The sequence below is a fragment of the Eschrichtius robustus genome, chromosome 6 (assembly GCF_028021215.1).
Source record: "Eschrichtius robustus isolate mEscRob2 chromosome 6, mEscRob2.pri, whole genome shotgun sequence".
In the NCBI taxonomy this organism is placed as follows: domain Eukaryota; kingdom Metazoa; phylum Chordata; class Mammalia; order Artiodactyla; family Eschrichtiidae; genus Eschrichtius; species Eschrichtius robustus.
This window is the reverse complement of record NC_090829.1, coordinates 72408084-72420728: the sequence shown is the minus strand read 5'-3', so window position 1 is coordinate 72420728 and position 12645 is coordinate 72408084.

Below are 12645 nucleotides of genomic sequence, written 5' to 3'. Positions count from 1 at the left end.
AATACGGCCTGTGCCATCTTTTAAAAATAGAGAGTTTTCAGTGAACACTTAGCATTTTTCATTATTTTACTCTCCATTGTAAGGTCAGGGACCCGTATGAGAACCAGCTTAAAAACCACGGAGCAGGGCTTCCCTGGTGGCGCAGTGGTTGAGAATCTGCCCGCCAATGCAGGGGACACGGGTTCGAGCCCTGGTCTGGGAGGATCCCACATGCCGCGGAGCAACTGGCCCCGTGGACCACAATTGCTGAGCCTGCGCGTCTGGAGCCTGTGCTCCGCAGCAAGATAGGCCGCGATGGTGAGAGGCCCGCGCACCGCCATGAAGAGTGGCCCCCGCTTGCCGCAACTAGAGAAAGCCCTCGCACAGAAACAGAGACCCAACACAGCCATAAATAAATAAATAAATAAATAAATAAATAAATAAAAAAGACTTTCTCTCTGTTTCACTGTCTGTAAAACAAAACAAAACAAAACAAAAAACAAAAACCACAGAGCATCACCCCACCCAAAAATGCACTATGTACACACACACACACACACACACACACACACACATGCACACATGTGTAAAATTTTGCCTGCAATCTGAGGGGTTCACTGACAGCTGAAACTTGTAGCCTCCAGGTTAAGAATCCCTGTCCCTCTGTGTCCAGGAGACAAGTGCTGTCCGAAGGCCACAGAGAATTGAGACAAAATTTTATTACCTCTACAGTATTAAGGAAAAGGGAGAGAAGGTATGGAATGCACTCCAATGAGGAATTTTATTGGATTCTTGAAAGGTTTAAATGGTAAGATTAATAATAACAACTAAAAAGCTTTGTATATATACACTATAAAATGCTATACCTGTATAAATTTAAGGGATTCAGTCTCCATTTGTGTATACAATATGGTAGAGAGCTTAAAGTGGAGGAGAAACGTCAGCCCTCCTCATTCCCCCCTCCACCCCCCCCCCCCCTTATAATTGGCCCTTGCTGGACTTGTTTTCAAAGGAGTAAGCCGTTTTCGAGGGCCCTGCAATGTGCCAGAGGCTATGCTCAGCACCTAGGAGGGAAAAGAAAGACTGTGAAGACTCTTACCTTCTAGGGAAGTTTATAGCCCGGGGGGAAGAAACAGATGTGTATTTAAAAAAACACACTAATAAAAGGAATCAGGGGCTTCCCTGGTGGCGCAGTGGTTGAGAATCTGCCTGCCAATGCAGGGGACACGGGTTCGAACCCTGGTCTGGGAGGATCCCACATGCCGCGGGGCAACTGGGCCCGTGAGCCACAATTGCTGAGCCTGTGCGTCTGGAGCCTGTGCTCCGCAACAAGAGAGGCCGCGACGGTGAGAGGCCCGCACACCACGATGAAGAGTGGCCCCCGCTCGCCGCAACTAGAGAAAGCCCTCACACAGAAACGAAGACCCAACACAGCCAAAAATAAATAAATTTTTAAAAATAAATAAATAAAAAGGAATCAGTGATGTGTTAAAATAGACTTGTGGAAATGCTGTGGAGAAAGGAGGTGGTACTAATTCTGCCTGGAGGTAAATTTGAAAGCCCTGCAGAATGGGAAGGATGTTCAGGTGAAGTTTTGTTTTGTTTTTTCCCTTTTAGCACAGGAAGAGAGAATTCCAGGGTCCCTCTACTCTGGACTTATGACCTGGACTCTGTGTACCTGCTATTCCAAAAAGAGAAATGGCCAAGTGCACTCACCCTGCTCTTCAGTAATGAATGAAGTAGCTAATGTGTGCCAGGAACGCTGCCCGACATTCTCTAGCTGTTATCTTTAATTCTGATAACAACAAAATGGTGGTGAGTGTTAGCACCGTTTTCCTGAGGAAACTGGGTTCTGAGCTAGGACTCGTCATGGTCACACAGCTAGAAAGTGGCTGAGCCAGGACTGGAGCTGACTCTAACTTCAAAATCACTGTGTTTCTTCTACGCTACATGGTTGCTTTGGGCCTGTGTTTTAAGGCCTTGTGATGTTGTGGTGTACTCAAGCACACACATAGCAGACATTTGATACTTGTGTGGTGAATACATGGATAAATGAAGAAAAGAACGAAAGACTAAACTTCCCAGTAGGGGCAGCTCCTAGGAAGCCTGTTCCTGCATCCTGCAGAATGAATGTATCTTCCTTGCTATTGCCGTATCATCAGTCAGACCCTGTGGTCCAGAGGGACTCCCCTCAGCAGGGTGTGCTGACCTCTGCTGCAGGCACTGTCTGGGGAAGTGTAGATATGCCCAGCCAGAAGCCATGCTTGTGCCTGAAAAGTCATGACACCACCTCTCATCCACTCTGCCAGATTTTGCCACCATCTGCCCTGGATTGTCACCACATGTGGAGAGACCTTGCTTTGCCTGCGAGGCTGAGAGTCCCATCTGCCTCACTGGTAGCAAAACGAACTCGGGTTTGCTGGTCTGATGTGCAGCAAAGCCAGTCTCCTGACACCAGGTGGTGGTGAAGGAAAGTGCAGCTTTTATTGCAAGGCACCAAGCAAGGAGAATGGGCAGCTCATGCTCAAAAGACCTGAAATCCCCGATGGCTTTCAGGCAAGTGTCTTTAAAGGTAACCTTTAGGGGTGAGGGTCACAGGGGTGTGTGATCAGCTTGTGGACATTCTTCTGATTGGTTGGTGGTGAGGGAACAGGGTGGTATTTCGGCATCTTAATCATCAACCTTCTGGTTCCAATCAGTCTGGGGTCTATATGCTTGCAGTCAGCATGTAGTCACCATCCTAGTGGTGGTGACCCTGGGGAGGTGGGGGGGGTCTTAGTTTCTGCAGAACAATACAAAATTATGCATCAGATTGTAATCTGCATCCCTTCAGGAAGAGCTAGGAGTTTTGTGACTCTATCATTCTAATCATAAACTGCTTGAGTTTGTTCTTTGGAAACTTGGGGAAGGCCAAACAAGAAGCAGGGGACACGGAGGAGGTTTTGTACCCCAGAGGCTCTCTTTTTCTTTAAGACTCCTCAATCCTGAGGGGGAACAGGGGCAGGACAAGATAAGGAATACTGTTTTGGATAGAGAGGTTAATTATCAACTTAACAGGGGAACTCAGTTTTAGGGGGACTTGGTTTCATCACCACCCTGCTCCCCGTGGTCCCTGGGACTGACACGCAACAGCTGGGGGAACCAGAGCAGCTCTAAAATGGGAACCACTGTCCACCACTTTTATAAGGATTACAGAGGCATAGTTGTCACTTGAAGCCCTTTAAAGTATACTGTCGAATACAGTTATTATTATTAGAGTTAGCACTTGACAAATGTTTAGCAAATGATTAGACAAATGATGATGTGAAAAAAAGTATGATGGGAAAAAGTGTTCTAGGAATTCAGATTAGTGTAGGGTGAGGGGCCACTGAGGAAGGGAGACTGGAGGAAGGGAGGATTTGGCTACTTTGGAATATGGAAATGACAGTGGCCATGGGGAAAACAACTAGAAGGGAAAAACTGCACCAGCATTCAGTTCAGCAACAAGCACTATTTATTTGCAGCAACATTCTGGTCCGAGGAGTCCTATAAGGAAGTTGTATGTAAAGGTAACTCAACAATAGCTAACATTGATCAAGAGTCACTTTGTGCTGGGCACTCAGCTAAGGGCTTTACATGGGTGACCTCCTTTAATCCTCACAACAGCCCAATGAGGTGGTCACTGTTATAATCATTCTCAACTAATAGATCAGGAAATTGAGACACAGAGATGTTAATTAACTTACCTGAAGTCTAGTGAAAGCCAAACCATGCAGTGATTTGAGTGCCAAACTAGGACTTTGAACTCCCACAGTGGCAGAGGAGAGCTGCTGAAGCAGTAATATGGGCAGTAATATGGGTGCTTCAGGAAAAAAGCAGTATGGTGCAATGCTTAGGAGTTGGGACTTTGGCACCAAATTACCTGTTTTTTAAAAATCCCAGTTCTGCCACTTGCTAGCTGTGCCATTTAGGTGTATTATTTAACTGCTCTGTGCCTCAGTTTCCTCATCTATAAAATGGGGGTAATAAAAGCATCCCGCTTTTAGGGTCTTATGAGGAGTAAATGGGATAATAAGTGTAGAGCACTTAGAAACAGTGATGGCACATACATGTATGACAACTGTTAGCTACTATCAATATGTTAGCTATTTGCTAGATGGACTGGAGAGAGATCAGAGGCAGGGGGCCAGCAGGAGGCAAGGACTGAAGCAACGCTGCCTAGGGTGATGGCAACTGGAATAAAGAGTAGGATATTTTAAAGTAAGATTCAATGAGTTTCATTAACTGGAAATGTGGGATAAAGAAGAATAGTTAATAATGATTCCTGGTGTCATTAACTGGGAGGAAAAGGGTTTCTAATAGCAACAGGAACACTGGGAGAGGAGGTAGTTCTCGGGGGCCAAGACCACACTTAGGGAAGGCATGGGGGGCATGTCAAGAGGACTCTGGGTTCTATCGCTAGCTCTGCCACCAGTTTGGCAAAAGCCTCCTTCCTCCTCTGGGTTTTCCCATCAGCAAAATGAAGCTTTTACACTTGAGACCTCAAAATTCTCTCCCAACTCAGATATTTTCCTATTTCACCTGAGAGTGCCCTAAAGGGAGACTGATGCTGATGGCCTGGCTCAGGCTTTTTGAAGTTCAAGGGTAGGTGACAGGAGGAAGGCAATAACAGAGGAAGGGGACTCCCCTCCTTCTTTTTTTCAAATTGAATTATAATTGACATATAACACTATATTAGTTTCAGGTGTACGACGTAACGATTTGATATTTCTATATATTACGAAATGATCACCACGATAAGTCTAGTTACCATCTGTCACCGTACAAAGTTATGACAATATTATTGACTATATTCTCTATGCTGTACATTTCATCCCTGTGACTCATTTATTTTGTAACTGGAAGTTTGTACCTCTTAATCCCCATCACTTATTTTACTTCTCCCGTCTGGCAACCACATTTTTGTTCTCTGTATCTATGAGTGTGCTTCTGTTTTGTTTTGTTTTTTCATTTGTTTTGTCTTTTAAATTCCACATATAAGTGAAATCAAGCAGTATTTGTCTTTCTCTGTCTAGTTACTTTACTGAACATAATACCTCTACATCCATCCATGTCGTTGCAAATGGCAAGATTTCATTCTTTTTTATGGCTGAGTAATATTCCATATATATATATATCACCTCTTCTTTATCCATTCATCTATCAGTGGGCACTTAGGTTGCTTCCATATCTTGGCAATTGTAGATAATGCTGCAGTGAATATAGGGGTGCATATATCTTTTCGAATTAGTGTTTTTGGTTTCTTTGGAAAAATACGCAGAAGTGGGATTGTTGGATCATATGGTAGTTCTATTTCTAATTTTTTTGAAGAAACTTCAAACCATTTTCCATAGTGGCTGCACCAATTTACAATCTCACCAGCAGTGTATGAGGGTTCCCTTTTCTCCACATATTTGCTGTCTTTCTGATAATAGCCATCCATTCTGACAGGTGTGAGGTGGTGCCTCCTTATTTTTCTTCATGCCCCCTTAAATATCGCACCTCAGGTCCTGCAAAGGCCCCCTCTCTTGAGATCCCAGGGATCTCTGGGACAGGCTCTACAAAACAGCCTGTCCCAGGGATCCCTGCGCCTCTCAAGAGATTCTGGGCAGCAGTGTTGGAGAAAGTCGAGGTCAGTGTTTGGTTTAGATGCACTGTCTTCCACTTGACTGGTTCTTGACTCAGGCTTTGTTTTTCTACCAGATTAGAGAAGAAAGGAGAGGTTGTTTTTAAAAGTTCACTGTCCTTAGCACTGGCATCAGAAACACAGCGACAGTGAAACTGGAACCCTTGGTGGTGGCAGCAGCCCAGGAGAGCTTGTGTTTACCCAGATGGCACACCTGAGGGGGTGGAGCATCACCTGCCCAGGTGCACCTGGAACTGACCCTAGGCTGGTGCGTGCAGCGGGCCTTCCATTCAGAAGGGCTGTTGCAGAATGGGCAGGCGCTTTTCTGAGAAGAGCTGCATTTTGAAATGGAGTTTCACATAAAGTAGAATAGAATGGCAAAACCTAGGCTGAATAATGAACATGTTGAATGCATGCCAATCAACTTAGACAGAAACAAACACCGGGAGAAAAATGTTTTTTCAAATAAAGTACTACTTCCACGACGCAGTGGCATAAAACTACACAGAGGAGGTGACTTCTCCTTTTTTAAAGCTGAAAACTGTGCTTAGACCATTTTCCTCAGATTGGACAATAGTTAGGAATTAAACTTAGGAATTAAAATTAATTCTTACATATAGTGATTGGGAGTCATTTAAAAAACCTTAATTGGCTCTCAGACTTAATGATTAGAGGGAACTTTGACATTAAGTAGGCTCTTTTCAGTTCACACAGAGTCGTCACTGTTACTCATGTCAGCAAATATTTATTGGGCATTTATTGGGCATCAATCTCAGTGAAATAATCACTGTTAACTAGTCTCAGTGAAATATGGACAAAGCTTTATACACTCCAGGATTATTTATAATTGCCTCTGTTCTCCTTATTTCTCTCTCCACAACTTGCGCCAGTCATACTGAAATACTTGTAGTTCCTCTGAACATGCTGCATCTTTTTTCACATCCCTATTTTATATATATAAAATATTTCTATCTCCTTTCACTTTTTATTCTTTACCATCCTTCTAGAATGAGCTAAGTGTCACCTCCTTCCAGCATTTTCTTGTCGCTAAATTTTTGGGGCTAAATTGTGTCTCCTTAAAATTCCTGTGTTAAGGCCCTGACCCCACCCAAAGCCTCAGACTGTGACTGTGTTTGGAGATAGGGCCTTTAAAGAGGTGATTCCGTTAAAACGAGACCTTTAGGGTATGATGACCCAATCTGACCGGTGTCCTTATAAGAAGAGGAAATTTGGAGGCACAGACACCAGGGGTGCACACACACAGAGGAAAGGTCACATGAGGACACAGTGGGAAGGCCACCAAATGCAAGGTAAGGAGAGAGGCCGCAGAAGAAACCAAACCTACTGACACCGTCATCTTGGATTTTTAGCCTCCAGAACTGTGAGAAAATACATTTCTATTGTTTAAGCCACCCAGTCTGTGGTACTTGTAGGTCCTTTCCTCTTTGGGTTAATGGAACTCCTCATGCCTCCTCTTGTCACCTTATTTTAATTGTATATGTCTGCTTCCCAGTCATTTTTCTTCCACATTTTGAGTTCCTGGAAGTCTAGACTTAACTCACTTTTATATCTTCAAACCAAGCCCAGTGCTTGACTCCTGAATGCCAAGGGTTCAATAAATGCAGAATGAATTAATTACTCTGAATGAAAACAATATGCAATGTAAATGATGAACAATGGGGAACAGGATACGCAAATTATAGCATATTCATATGACTAAAACAATGCTTACAACCAATTTTTAATAATGTGGGAGAAATGCTTATGTTCTTATATTAAGTGAAAAAAAGGTAGGATAACAGATTCTACCTTCAGGATGGGCACAACTATATTAAAATGAATCAAAGGCAAATCAAAGGAATTATGCAAAATGTTCCTAGTGCCTCATCCGGGTAGCAGCGTCATGGATGTTTGCCTTAGTTCTTGCTTCCTATTTTGGAAATGTGTACCCCTGGTATTTCCTATTGAAAGTCAATCTGTACTTACCTCCTTTGTTGCATCTCTCCTTCTGTATTTCAATTTTCTGATTTCTTATTCCACTGTTTTACTAGTCAAGGCTATATACTCCTTGGAACTGGAGCAGTGTTTTTGTACTATGGTTTCTCTGGTTCTTGGCATATCGTATTAAACACTAAACATTTAGTCATTCACTAAATACCTCTTCAATGAATGATGGCAATAACAACCGCAAAAATGAAAGTTTGTTGTTGTTGTTGTTAAGGAAACTCTCATTAAACCTTTTTTTCTTATGTCTGGCAATCCGGAAATATGTGAGCAGAGATAACGGTTTTCACTATGAATGGAGGCCAGTAGTGATTCAAGTAACCTTGCATCAAAAAAAGGGATAAAATAGGTCCACAGAGCAGAGAAGGGTTTTATGATTTGCGAAAACTTTCTGAAAGGCCCAGGTGTGCGACATGCTGAGGGTGGAGAAAGAAAACCTGACTATATTTTGTCAGATTTCTTCAAAATCCCTTACCAGTCAGTCAATTTGTTCATCTAAAACTTGACGTCATGGTAAGATAACACAGGAGTGTTTACAATGAAAAGTTACTAGCAAAACCCATGGAGTGTCTAGTTGCCACAGCTAACACTTTTTGCTCTCTGAAGTTTAGCCTCAGTTTCTGGTGAAATTTAGTAATGAATATCCACATCCACGCTTGTAGATGGGAGTGGACCTGTCTCATAAATACTAGGTCAAGGTTTCCTTCCGAAGCTTAAAAACAGCAGAGTGACTATTTGTGGCACTCACCATAGAGCCCCACTGTGAGCTCAGCACTCTGGGTTCATTTTAGCTTCACTCACACACTCAAAACAGGAGAAAACTCAGTGGGCCCGAAGCAAAGGTGGGATCTTAGAAAAACACAGCTGCCAGTGTTAGCGTGTGTGTAAATGTTTCTTTCTGTCGTGCCCGTGCTGCTTTCTTATTTGCTTGGCTCTGAAAGCTAAGCTTTCGGGCTTTAAACTTAATCCCGTCAGACCTGAATCGATGCTTCTTAATTATGCCTGTGATGTAGTAAATCAACACCCTATTAGGAAGTCATTCAGGCATTAAATATTTAGGAACTTATTACAAGAGAATTGCAGCATGTAAGCCCTCAGGCAGGAAAAGATGTTGCTAATCTGTTCCATGTATGGGGCAGTGCTAACTGACATTGTGCAAATCAGGACAGGGCTGCTGGTTATATGCCCATTCATACATTTCATCAAATCCCACCTTTCAAATAACACAAACATCCAGTATAACCTCCCTCCTTCACCTTTCCTACTTATTTGCTTCTTTGTGGTTCCCTTTAAGCTGAAATTAAGTCCTAGTTGTGGCACATGGGCTTAGTTGCTCTCTGGCATGTGGGATCTTCCCCAGCCAGGGCTCGAACCCGTGTCCCCTGCATTGGCAGGCAGATTCTTAACCGCTGAACCACCAGGGAAGCCCATGTTGGAAGATTTTTAATCACAGTTCTATTTCAGTGCTTGTGATTGGTCTGTTTATGTTTTCTACTTCTTCCTGGTTCAGTCTTGGAAGGTTGTGCTTTTCTAAGAATTTGTCCATTTCTTCCAGGTTGTCCATTTTATTGGCATATAGTTTCTTGTAGTAATCTCTCATGATCCTTTGTATTTCTGCAGTGTCAGTTGTTACTTCTCCTTTTTCATTTCTAATTCTGTTGATTTCAGTCTTCTCCCTTTTTTTCTTGATGAGTCTGGCTAAGGGTTTATCAATTTTATCTTCTCAAAGAACCAGCTTTTAGTTTTATTCACCTTTGCTACTGTTTTCTTCGTTTCTATTTCATTCATTTCTGCTTGATCTTTATGATTTCTTTCCTTCTACTGACTTTGGGTTTTCTTTGTTCTTCTTTCTCTAGTTGCTTTAGGTGTAGGGTTAGATTGTTTATTTGAGATTTTTCTTGTTTCTTGAGGTGAGATTGAATTGCTGTAAACTTCCCTCTTAGAACTGCTTTTGCTGTGTCCCACAGGTTTTGGGTCATGTTTTCATTGTCATTTGTTTCTATGTATTTTTTTATTTCTTCTTTGATTTCTTCAGTGATATCTTGGTTATTTAGTAGCGCACTGTTTAGCCTCCATGCATTTGTGTTTTTTACAGTTTTTTTTCCCTGCAATTAATTTCCAATCTCATAGCATTGTGGTCAGAAAAGATGCTTGATATGATTTCAATTTTGTTAAATTTTCTGAGGCTTGATTTGTGACCCACGATGTGATCTCTCCTGGAGAATATTCTGTGTGCACTTGAGAAGAAAGTGTATTCTGCCACTTTTGGGTGGAATGTTCTATAAATACCAGTTAAATCTATCTGGTCTATTGTGTCATTTAAAGCTTGTGTTTCCTTATTTATTTTCTGTTTGGATGATCTGTCCATTGGTGTAAGTGGGGTATTAAAGTCTCCTACTATTATTGTGTTATTGTCGATTTCCCCTTTCATGGTTGTTAGCATTTGCCTTATGTATTGAAGTGCTCCTATGTTGGGTGCATGAACATTTATAATTGTTATATCTTCTTCTTGGATTGATCCCTTGATCGTTATGTAGTGTCCTTCCTTAGCTCTTGTAACAGTCTTTATTTTAAAGTTTATTTTATCTGATATGAGTATTGCTACTCCAGCTTTCTTTTGATTTCCATTTGCATGGAATATCTTTTTCCACCTCTTCACTTTCAGTCTGTATGTGTCCCTAGTCTGAAGTGGGTCTCTTGTAGACAGCATATATATGGGTCCTGTTTTTGTATCCATTCAGCCAGTCTGTGTCTTTTGGTTGGGGCATTTAACCTTGAATTTACATTCAAGATTATTATCGATACGTATGTTCCTATTACCATTTTCTTAATTGTTTTGGGCTTGTTTTTGTGAGTCTTTTTCTTCTCTTGTGTTTCCCACCTGGAGAAGTTTCTTCAGCATTTGTTGTAAAGCTGGTTTGGTGGTGCTAAATTCTCTTAGCTTTTGCTTGTCTGAAAAGCTTTTGATTTCTCTGTTGAATCTGAATGAGATCCTTGCTGGGTAGAGTAATCTTGGTTGTAGGTTTTTCTCTTTCATCACTTCAAGTATATGCTGCTACTCCCTTCTGGCCTGCAGAGTTTCTGCTGAAAAATCAGCTGATAACCTTATGGGGATTCCTTTGTATTTTATTTTTTGTTTTTCCCTTGCTGCTTTTAATATTTTTTCTTTGAATTTAATTTTTGTTAGTTTGATTAACATGTGTCTTGGTGTGTTTCTCCTAGGGTTTATCCTGTATGGGACTCTCTGTGCTTCCTGGACTTGATTGACTATTTCCTTTCCCATGTTAGGGAAGTTTTCCACTATAATCTCTTCAAATATTTTCTCAGCCCCTTTCTTTTTCTCTTCTCCTTCTGGGACCCCTATAATTCAAATGTTGGTACATTTAGTGTTGTCCCAGAGGTCTCTGAGATTGTCTTCAATTCTTTTCATTCTTTTTTCATTATTCTGCTCCTCAGCAGTTATTTCCACCATTTTGTCTTCCAGCTCACTTATTCGTCCTTCTGCCTCAGTTATTCTGTTACTGATTCCTTCTAGTGTATTTCTCATTTCAGTTATTGTGGTGTTCATCTCTGTTTGTTTGTTCTTTAGTTCTTCTAGATCTTTGTTAAACATTTCTTGTATTTTCTGAGTCCGTGCCTCCATTCTATTTCCGAGATTCTGGGTCATCTTTATTATCATTACTCTGAATTCTTTTTCAGGTAGCTTGCCTGTTCCCTCTTCATTTGTTTGGTCTTGTAGGGTTTTACCTTGCTCCTTCTTCTGTGACATATTTTTTTGCTGTTTCATTATTATTATTTATTTTTTGGTGAGTGGGATTGTGTTCCTGTCTTACTGGTTGTTTGGCCTGAGGCTTCCAATGCTGGAGTTTGTAGGCAGTTTGCTTGGGGGTTCCTTCCGTCTCCTTGGGCATCAAGGGTCCCCACCAGCATCTGGCAGGTGCCCTAGTTGCGGGGAGACATGAATGCCACGTCTTCCCACACTGCCATCTTGACTCCGCCCTCTAAACTTTTAAAAATGTTAATATTTTACTATATTTATTTTATCTATCTATCTATCTATATATATATTTATCTTTGTTGTTTTGTTGTTGTCAACCCACTTGAAAGTTGCAGACATCATGGCACTTTATCCTCAAAAACAATCTCCTATTATATCACATCTCAGAAAACTAAAACTGATGAAATCTAAATTCAAAATTCCCTTCTTTCTAAGAACCCTTTTACATACTACCAGGATTCCAATCAATGTTCATACATTGCATTTGATTGTTATGATGTGCTGGTCTGTTTTATTCTAAAATAGTTTATCCATGGTTTTGTTTTCTGATTGTTTATTTTCAAGACATTGACATTTTGGAAGAGTTCAGACCAGTTGTCTTACAGAATGCTCCCACTTTTGGATTTGGTTGATTGTTTCCTACTAGTGTCTAACTCATTCCTCTATCCCCTGCATTCCCTGTAAACTGGAAGTTAGATCTAATGGAAAGTTGTGAGTTTTAATTAGATTAAAGTACAGTGTAATCTGGGAAGTGGTGATTCATTTTCTAGGTATTGACTGGATTAAACACCATTTGGGGGACTTCCCTTGTAGTCCAGTGGTAAAGAGTCCACCTTCCAATGAAGGGGATGTGGGTTCGGTCCCTGGTGGGGGAACTAAGAGCCCACATGCTGCGGGTCAACTAAGCCCTTGAGCCACAACTAAGACCCAATGCAGCCAAAAATAAATAAATATTAAACACCATTTTAAGTTGTTGGTACTTTAGAAGATCATCTTCAGCCTTATAAGACTCCATTCCTATCCTTTACCCACCTAGGGAGGGATGCATGGTTATATACGGACAGAGAGGGAGAGAGAGAGGAAGATTTCCCTGGCAGTAAGAGGAAGAGCACTGAATTTGGAGTTTAGCCCTGAAGTTGATCATATCCCTTTCTCAGTTTCCTCATCTAAAATTTAGAATAAGTTTCTTTTTAATGGATTGTTGTTTTCAAATGAAAGATCAGAAAAGTCTTTTTTTTGT